Source organism: Salmo salar, unplaced genomic scaffold, assembly GCF_965601325.2.
Source record: "Salmo salar unplaced genomic scaffold, fSalSal1 ptg000152l, whole genome shotgun sequence".
NCBI classification, from domain to species: domain Eukaryota; kingdom Metazoa; phylum Chordata; class Actinopteri; order Salmoniformes; family Salmonidae; genus Salmo; species Salmo salar.
In genome coordinates this window covers 787597-798220 of record NW_027675323.1, presented here as the reverse complement: position 1 = coordinate 798220, position 10624 = coordinate 787597, and positions in this window count along the sequence as shown.

Below are 10624 nucleotides of genomic sequence, written 5' to 3'. Positions count from 1 at the left end.
CTAGCGCGCCAGGTGTCTAATGGGACATCACCGTTCCATGGCTCTTGTTCGGTCAGATCTGCCTCCAGAAGACTCAAAACACTTTGTAAAGGCTGGTGACATCTAGTGGAAGCAATAGGAAGTGCCAAAATATTCCTAAACCCCTGTGTTTTTCAATGGGATAGGTTTAAAGTCAATACAACACATCAGGTATCCACTTCCTGTCAGAAAATGTCTCAGGGTTTTGCCTGCCAAATGAGTTCTGTTATACTCACAGACACCATTCAAACAGTTTTGGAAACTTTAGAGTGTTTTCTATCCATATATAATAAGTATATGCATATTCTAGTTACTGGGTAGGATTAGTAACCAGATTAAATCGGGTACATTTTTTTTATCCAGACGTGCAAATGCTGCCCCCTAGACCCAACAGGTTAAGATCTTTCGTCTGAACTATCCTCACCGGTCCTTGGCTCTGGATGACTACACGGGTAATGTCAGTTTTATCAGGGGTACTACTGGTATTCTGGCTGGCGGTAGAACTATCTCCTGTCCTAACCTCTACTACTTGGAATGGTACCGCAGTGTCAACAATAGTCTGGTCAAGGCCAACATACCATAACCCTAAATCCTCTTTCTTTATGCTTTTAATGGTCATTCCTATCTTCAAGCAATACTTCCCTTGCTCTGGATTGCAGTCAAAAACCCTGGCCTTCACTATATTCCATCTGTTTCTATATTGGGTGTGTGGATTGACATAGCCTTCTCTCTCTGTGTGAGCTATGATTCCATGAGTTACACCGGGATCTACACAGATATCTTCCCCATGAAGTCCGAGTCCTAGACTGCCAGGAGGTTAGGGACCCCATTTGGTCTGCATAGAACTCTATTGAGACATCCTTCCCTAACTCTAATCTCACTTCCTTTTTATCCAGATCGAGTGACCTTTTGTACCTAGGCCATATAAACTCCTCATCTTCTACACTATGGGTCAAGTTACAACTTTCTGACTTCTCGAGTGGTTCATGGTGTATTAGGAATATGGCTCCCACAATCAGACAGCTCAGACTGACCAGTACCCCTGTAAAGCCCCACCCCCTCCCGGAGAATATATCACCGGCTAGAGGCCAACCCACACTTTCACTTCTATGAACGCACACAGTGAGGATCGGGCGGGTTTGGGAATCTTCATTAGAGAGGTAACCCCCGAACCTTATTGGTATTCGGTTCTTCTCCTAACTCTGTGATTGTTCGACAGTGTCAGTGTGTCTTACCCTCCCGCAATGTGTGATATGAACCCAGGTAGCTCTTTCAGCTATTCTCACCACGAAGGCTATTACCAGGAACACTTGGTATGGGCCCTCCCACCGTGGCTGCTTCCAGTTCTTTTCTCCTCAGGGACTGGATCCACACCCAGTCTCCTGGTTGGATTGAGTGAATCATCTTCTCCTGTAATTCACCTGTTGGACACAAAGTCTCGGACATACGGGTTTGGTTAACCATGTGTTCTGTTAGTGTATCTTCAACTTCTATGTCTACCTGTTCTGGCCTCCCTAACTCTGGCATTCTATATGGTTTACCTGATCAGCTAAAATGTAATCCATTATTTAAGAGAGAGATCCTACATTTTACATTTACATTTTTAGTCATTTAGCAGACGCTCTTATCCAGAGCGACTTACAGTAGTGAATGCATACATTTCATACAATTTCATACATTTTTTTCTGTGCTGGCCCCCCGTAGTAAACAGACTACCCTAATCGTGTCCACCCAGTAAGTTGTGACCACTTCTTCCCATTTAATATGCTTATCTATTATAAAAAATGTTTTTTTTAAGTAGTTCGTTATCCAATAGGCCACAAAGTGTTTCCGAACCTGCTCTACTATCCCCCTGTTGACACATGGCTCTGCCCATGTGTCAATCTTGCCGCATCTCTAAACAATGACTTAGGTAGTATTGGTAACTTATCATGATACCAAATACCGTCCTTATATAAATTGCTCCTAACTTCTCCCATTTCGAAATCCCTTTCACTGGTGCTCTACACTGACAATTTTAATACAGCGTTGTCTATGTTTACATCCAATTTTAAGAACTGCTGTGTCGACGGCTGCGGTTTATCCTCTCTAGGGTAGGTGGGACGAAATCGTCCCACCTACGTAACAGCCAGTGGAATCCTGTGGCGCGTTATTCAAATACCTTAGAAATGCTATTACTTCAATTTCTCAAACATATGACTATTTTACACCATTCTAAAGACAAGACTCTCGTTAATCTAACCACACTGTCCGATTTCAAAAAGGCTTTACAACGAAAGCAAAACATTAGATTATGTCAGCAGAGTACCCAGCCAGAAATAATCAGACACCCATTTTTCAAGCTAGCATATAATGTCACATATACCCAGAAGACAGCTAAATGCAGCACTAAGCTTTGATGATCTTCATCAGATGACAACCCTAGGACATTATGTTATTCAATACATGCATGTTTTCTTCAATCAAGTTCATATTTATATCAAAAACCAGCTTTTTACATTAGCATGTGACGTTCAGAACTAGCATATGCATATTCTAGTTACTGGGTAGGAGTGGTAACCAGATTAAATCGGGTATGTTTTTTATCCAGCCGTGTCAATACTGCCCCCTAGCCCTAACAGGTTAAGAAGACGGAGATTGATGCATCGGCGTGATGATTGTCCTCTTTGTACAGATGAAGAGTGTACTTCTGTAGAACTGTTTTCATTGTTTAATGATTCCCTGTTTTGCACCATGTGAAGGTAAAACACTCAGTGGCTCAACAGAAGCCATTTACACAGATAATGTACTAGTGTAAGAAAAATCCCCCCCAATGCTTTAACCTGTTGGGGCTAGGGGGCAGTATTTTCACTGCTGGATAAAAAAATGTACCCGATTTAATCTGGTTACTAATCCTACCCAGTAACTAGAATATGCATATACTTATTATATATGGATAGAAAACACCCTAAAGTTTCTAAAACTGTTTGAATGGTGTCTGTGAGTATAACAGAACTCATTTGGCAGGCAAAACCCTGAGACATTTTCTGACAGGAAGTGGATACCTGATGTGTTGAAATACCTTTAACCTGTTAAGGCTAGGGGGCAGTATTTGCACGGCTGGATAAAAAAAAATGTACCCGATTTAATCTGGTTACTAATCCTACCCAGTAACTAGAATATGCATATACTTATTATATATGGATAGAAAACACTCTAAAGTTTCCAAAACTGTTTGAATGGTGTCTGTGAGTATAACAGAACTCATTTGGCAGGCAAAACCCTGAGACATTTTCTGACAGGAAGTGGATACCTGATGTGTTGTATTACCTTTAAACCTATCCCATTGAAAAACACAGGGGCTGAGGAATATTTTGGCACTTCCTATTGCTTCCACTAGATGTCACCAGCCTTTACAAAGTGTTTTGAGTCTTCTGGAGGGAGATCTGACCGAACAAGAGCCATGGAACGATGATGGCCCATTAGACACCTGGCGCGCGAGTTCATGTTGGGTACCCTCGTTCCAATACGTTATAAAAGAGTATGCATTCGTCCACCTTGAATATTATTCATGTTCTGGTTAAAAAAGGCCCTAATTATTTATGCTATACAACGTTTGACATGTTTGAACGAACGGAAATATATTTTTTCCCCTCGTTCATGACGAGAAGTCCGGCTGGCTTACATCATGTGCTAACGAGACGGAGATTTTTGGACATAAATGATGAGCTTTTTTGAACAAAACTACATTCGTTATGGACCTGTGATACCTGGAAGTGACATCTGATGAAGAGAATCAAAGGTAATGGATTATTTACATAGTATTTTCGATTTTAGATCTCCCCAACATGACGTCTAGTCTGTATCGCAACGCGTATTTTTCTGGGCGCAGTGCTCAGATTATTGCAAAGTGTGATTTCCCAGTAAGGTTATTTTTAAATCTGGCAAGTTGATTGCGTTCAAGAGATGTAAATCTATAATTCTTTAAATGACAATATAATATTTTACCAATGTTTTCTAATTTTAATTATTTAATTTGTGGTGCTGACTTGACTGCCGGTTATTGGAAGGAAACGATTTCCTGAACATCAATGCCATAGTAAACCGCTGTTTTTGCATATAAATATGAACTTGATAGAACTAAAAATGCATGTATTGTCTAACATAATGTCCTAGGAGTGTCATCTGATGGAGATTGTCAAAGGTTAGTGCATCATTTTAGCTGGTTTTATGGTTTTGGTGACGCCTGTCTTTGAATTGACAAAACATTACACACAGCTATTGTCAATGTACTCTCCTAACATAATCTAACTTTATGCTTTCGCCGTAAAACCTTTTTGAAATCGGACAACGTGGTTAGATTAAGGAGATGTTTATCTTTCAAAGGGTGTAAGATAGTTGTATGTTTGAAAAATTTGAATTTTGACATTTATTTGGTTTCAAATTTGCCGCTCTTGAAATGCACCTGCTGTTGATAGGGTGCACCACGGGTGGCACGCTAGCGTCCCACATAGCCCCAAGAGGTTATTAAACAATGAAACAGTTCTACAGAAGTACACTCTTCATATGTACAAAGAGGACAATCATCAAGCCGCTGCATCCATCTCTGTCTTCTTAACCTGTTAGGGCTAGGGGGCAGTATTTGCACGGCTGGATAAAAAAAATGTACCCGATTTAATCTGGTTACTAATCCTACCCAGTAACTAGAATATGCATATACTTATTATATATGGATAGAAAACACTCTAAAGTTTCTAAAACTGTTTGAATGGTGTCTGTGAGTATAACAGAACTCATTTGGCAGGCAAAACCCTGAGACATTTTCTGACAGGAAATGGATACCTGATGTGTTGTATTACCTTTAAACCTATCCCATTGAAAAACACAGGGGCTGAGGAATATTTTGGCACTTCCTATTGCTTCCACTAGATGTCACCAGCGTTTACAAAGTGTTTTGAGTCTTCTGGAGGGAGATCTGACCGAACAAGAGCCATGGAACGATGATGGCCCATTAGACACCTGGCGCGCGAGTTCATGTTGGGTACCCTCGTTCCAATACGTTATAAAAGAGTATGCATTCGTCCACCTTGAATATTATTCATGTTCTGGTTAAAAAAGGCCCTAATGATTTATGCTATACAACGTTTGACATGTTTGAACGAACGTAAATATATTTTTTCCCCTCGTTCATGACGAGAAGTCCGGCTGGCTTAGATCATGTGCTAACAAGACGGAGATTTTTGGACATAAATGATGAGCTTTTTTGAACAAAACTACATTCGTTATGGACCTGTGATACCTGGAAGTGACATCTGATGAAGAGAATCAAAGGTAATGGATTATTTACATAGTATTTTCGATTTTAGATCTTCCCAACATGACGTCTAGTCTGTATCGCAACGCGTATTTTTCTGGGCGCAGTGCTCAGATTATTGCAAAGTGTGATTTCCCAGTAAGGTTATTTTTAAATCTGGCAAGTTGATTGCGTTCAAGAGATGTAAATCTATAATTCTTTAAATGACAATATAATATTTTACCAATGTTTTCTAATTTTAATTATTTAATTTGTGGTGTTGACTTGACTGCCGGTTATTGGAGGGAAACGATTTCCTCAACATCAATGCCATAGTAAAACGCTGTTTTTGGATATAAATATGAACTTGATAGAACTAAAAATGCATGCATTGTTTAACATAATGTCCTAGGAGCGTCATCTGATGGAGATTGTAAAAGGTTAGTGCATCATTTTAGCTGGTTTTATGGTTTTGGTGACCCTGTCTTTGAATTGACAAAACATTACACACAACTCTTGTAAATGTACTGTCCTAACATACTCTAAATTTATGCTTTCGCCGTAAAACCTTTTTGAAATCGTAAAACGTGGTTAGATTCAGGAGATGTTTATCTTTCAAAGGGTGTAAAATAGTTGTATGTTTGAAAAATTTGAATTTGGACATTTATTTGGATTCAAATTTGCCGCTCTTGAAATGCACCTGCTGTTGATGGAGTGCACCACGGGGGGGACGCTAGCGTCCCACCTAGCCCATAGAGGTTAAACAACGGGGCAGCTATTATTAGCTGGACTCCCGTCCTGAGCCATTGGCTTGAGCTGGAGCGGCTGTTATTTAAGTCCCACCGTGGGACTATGCTGGTGTTGTATACTTCAGTTGTATTGTTGTCACTTGTCCAAGGGCCCAGACAACAGCTAACAATGAAAAGACTGACCACGAAAGCAAAAGAAATGATGCATAGAGTCCGGTCCTGGTCTTTCTATGGCCACTGGGGTCACATATGACGATTCATCGGCTGGTGCATCTTCGTCTGGGTTGTGGGGCACTTTCCTGCAGTGGCTTGCGTGAACCCACGTCAACCGCTCTGCAACCATCAGGAGCACCTGGAATGGACCAGTCCAGCGCTGTTGGTGCCAAGTCTTTCTGCGGAGGTCTTTGTTGATCACTCAATCTCCTGGCTGCAATTTGTGGAGCTGTCCTTTTGGTTCAGGCAAAGCCACTTTTATCCTGGGGAAAATAGACTTCAGAACATTGTTGAGTGCAGCACAGTAGCTTACCATTTGATCCTCGCAACCCGTCAGTGTCAAACTGTTCTGTGGGAACGGGGTGTTTAGGATTCCCATGGGTCTTTCTGTGAGTATTTCATGAGGTGCTAAACCAGGGGGTACGATGTGCACGTCCATGCATGTACATCCGAGCCAGAGGCATTACTGTTACCTATGACAATCCGGTCTCAACCTTCCTCTGCCTACATTGTTAGTCATACAAACCACAACTCCTCCCCTTTTACACATGGTCTTGGCCATTCTCATTCCCCCAGGCCATTGGCAGATCAGAAACATCCTGTAGAGAAAACAGGTTTTAAACATAGATGGGTATTGCAACAAAATAGCCTCCAACAAGTTCTCAACCAATTTATCAAATCAAATCTATTTATATAGCCCTTCTTACATCAGCTGATATCTCAAAGTGCTGTACAGAATCCCAGCCTAAAACCCCAAACAGCAAGCAATGCAGGTGTAGAAGCACAGTGGCTAGGAAAAACTCCGTAGAAAGGCCAGAACCTAGGAAGAAACCTAGAGAGGAACCAGGCTATGAGGGGTGGTCAGTCCTCTGCTGGCTGTGCCGGGTGGAGATTATAACAGAACATGGCCAAGATGTTCAAATGTTCATAAATGACCAGCAGGGTCAAATAATAATAATCATAGTAGTTGTCGAGGGTGCAACAAGTCAGCACCTCAGGAGTAAATGTCAGTTGGCTTTTCATAGCCGATCATTCAGAGTATCTCTACCGCTTCTGCTATCTCTAGAGAGTTGAAATCAGCAGGTCTGGGACAGGTAGCACGTCCGGTGAACAGGTCAGAGTTCCATAGCCGCAGGCAGAACAGTTGAAACTGGAGCAGCAGCACGGCCAGGTGGACTGGGGACAGCAAGGAGTCATCATGCCAGGTAGTCCTGAGGCATGGTCCTAGGGCTCAGGTCCTCCGAGAGAGAAAGAGAGAATTAGAGAGAGCATACTTAAATTCACACAGGACACCAGATAAGACAGAAGAAATACTCCAGATATAACAGACTGACCCTAGCCCCTCGACACATAAACTACTGCAGCACAAATACTGGAGGCTGAGACAGGAGGGGTCAGGAGACACTGTGGCCCCATCCGATGATACCCCCGGACAGGGCCAAACAGGCAGTATATAACCCCACCCACTTTGCCAAAGCACAGCCCCCACACCACTAGAGGGATATCTTCACCCACCAACTTACCATCCTGAGACAAGGCCGAGTATAGCCCACAAAGATCTCCTCCACGGCACAACCCAAGGGGGGGGCGCCAACCCAGACAGGAAGACCACGTCAGTGACTCAACCCACTCAAGTGACGCACCCCTCCTAGGGACTGCATGGAAGAAAACCAGTAAGCCAGTGACTCAGCCCCTGTAATAGGGATAGAGGCAGAGAATCCCAGTGGAGAGAGGGGAACCGGCCAGGCAGAGACAGCAAGGGCGGTTCGTTGCTCCAGAGCCTTTCCGTTCACCTTCACACTCCTGGGCCAGACTACACTCAATCATAGGACCTACTGAAGAGATGAGTCTTCAGTAAAGACTTAAAGGTTGAGACCGAGTCTGCATCTCTCACATGGGTAGGCAGACCATTCCATAAAAATTGAGCTCTATAGGAGAAAGCCCTGCTTCCAGCTGTTTGCTTAGAAATTCTAGGGACAATTAGGAGGCCTGCGTCTTGTGACCATAGCGTACGTGTAGGTATGTAGGGAAGGACCAAATCGGAAAGATAGGTAGGAGCAAGCCATGTAATGCTTTGTAGGTTAGCAGTAAAACATTGAAATCAGCACTTGCCTTAACAGGAAGCCAGTGTAGGGAGGCTAGCACTGGAGTAATATGATAAAAATGTTGGGTTTAGTCAGGATTCTAGCAGCCGTATTCAGCACTAACTGAAGTTTATTTAGTGCTTTATCCGGGTAGCCGGAAAGTAGAGCATTGCAGTAGTCCAACCTAGAAGTAACAAAAGCATGGATTAACTTTTCTGCATCATTTTTGGACAGAACATTTCTGATTTTTGCAATGTTACATAAATGGAAAGAAGCTGTCCTTGAAACAGTCTTGATATGTTCGTCAAAAGAGAGATCAGGGTCCAGAGTAACGCCGAGGTCCTTCACAGTTTTATTTGAGACAACTGTACAACCATCAAGATTAATTGTCAGATTCAACAGAAGATCTCTTTGTTTCTTGGGACCTAGAACAAGCATCTCTGTTTTGTCCGAGTTTAAAAGTAGAAAGTTTGCAGCCATCCACTTCTTTATGTCTGAAACGCAGGCTTCCAGCGAGGACAATTTTGGGGCTTCACCATGTTTCATTGAAATGTACAGCTGTGTGTCGTCCGCATAGCAGTGAAATTTAACATTATGTTTTCGAATGACATCCCCAAGAGGTAAAATATATAGTGAAAACAATAGTGGTCCTAAAACGGAACCTTGAGGAACACCGAAATTTACAATTGATTTGTCAGAGGACAAACCATTCACAGAGACAAACTGATATCTTTCCGACAGATAAGATCTAAACCAGGCCAGAACTTGTCCATGTAGACCAATTTGGGTTTCCAATCTCTCCAAAAGAATGTGGTGATCGATGGTATCAAAAGCAGCACTAAGATCTAGGAGCACGAGGACAGATGCAGAGCCTCGGTCTGACGTCATTAAAAGGTCATTTACCACCTTCACAAGTGCAGTCTCAGTGCTATGATGGGGTCTAAAACCAGACTGAAGCGTTTCGTATACATTGTTTGTCTTCAGGAAGGCAGTGAGTTGCTGCGCAACAGCTTTTTCTAACATTTTTGAGAGGAATGGAAGATTCGATATAGGCCGATTTAGTTTTTTATAATTTCTGGGTCAAGATTCAGCTTTTTCAAGAGAGGCTTTATTACTGCCGCTTTTAGTGAGCTTGGTACACATCCGGTGGATAGAGAGCCGTTTATTATGTTCAACATAGGAGGGCCAAGCACAGGAAGCAGCTCTTTCAGTAGTTTAGTTGGAATAGGGTCCAGTATGCAGCTTGAGGGTTTAGAGGCCATGATTATTTTCATCATTGTGTCAAGAGATATAGTACTAAAACACTTTAGTGTCTCCCTTGATCCTAGGTCCTGACAGAGTTGTGCAGACAAAGGACAACTGAGCTTTGGAGGAATAAGCAGATTTAAAGAGGAGTCCGTAATTTGCTTTCTAATGATCATGATCTTTTCCTCAAAGAAGTTCATAAATTTATTACTGCTGAAGTGAAAGCCATCCTCCATTTGCGAATGCTGCTTTTTAGTTAGCTTTGCGACAGTATCAAAAAGAAATTTCGGATTGTTCTTATTTTCCTCAATTAAGTTGGAAAAATAGGATGATCGAGCAGCAGTGAGGGCTCTTCGATACTGCACGGTACTGTCTTTCCAAGCTAGTCGGAAGACTTCCAGTTTGGTGTGGCGCCATTTCCGTTCCAATTTTCTGGAAGCTTGCTTCAGAGCTCGTGTATTTTCTGTATATCAGGGAGCTAGTTTCTTATGACAGATGTTTTTAGGGGTGCAACTGTATCTAGGGTATTGCGCAAGGTTAAATTGAGTTCCTCGGTTAGGTGGTTAACTGATTTTTGTCCTCTGACGTCCTTGGGTAGGCAGAGGGAGTCTGGAAGGGCATCAAGGAATCTTTGGGTTGTCTGAGAATTTATAGCACGACTTTTAATGCTCCTTGGTTGGGGTCTGAGCAGATTATTTGTTGCAATTGCAAACGCAATAAAATGGTGGTCCGATAATCCAGGATTATGAGGAAAAACATTAAGATCCACAACATTTATTCCATGGGACAAAACTAGGTCCAGAGTATGACTGTGGCAGTGAGTAGGTCCAGAGACATGTTGGACAAAACCCACTGAGTCGATGATGGCTCCGAAAGCCTTTTGGAGTGGGTCTGTGGACTTTTCCATGTGAATGTTAAAGTCACCAAAAATGTGAATATTATCTGCTATGACTACAAGATCCGATAGGAATTCAGGGAACTCAGTGAGGAACACTGCATATGGCCCAGGAGGCCTGTAAACAGTAGCTGTAAAAAGTGATTGA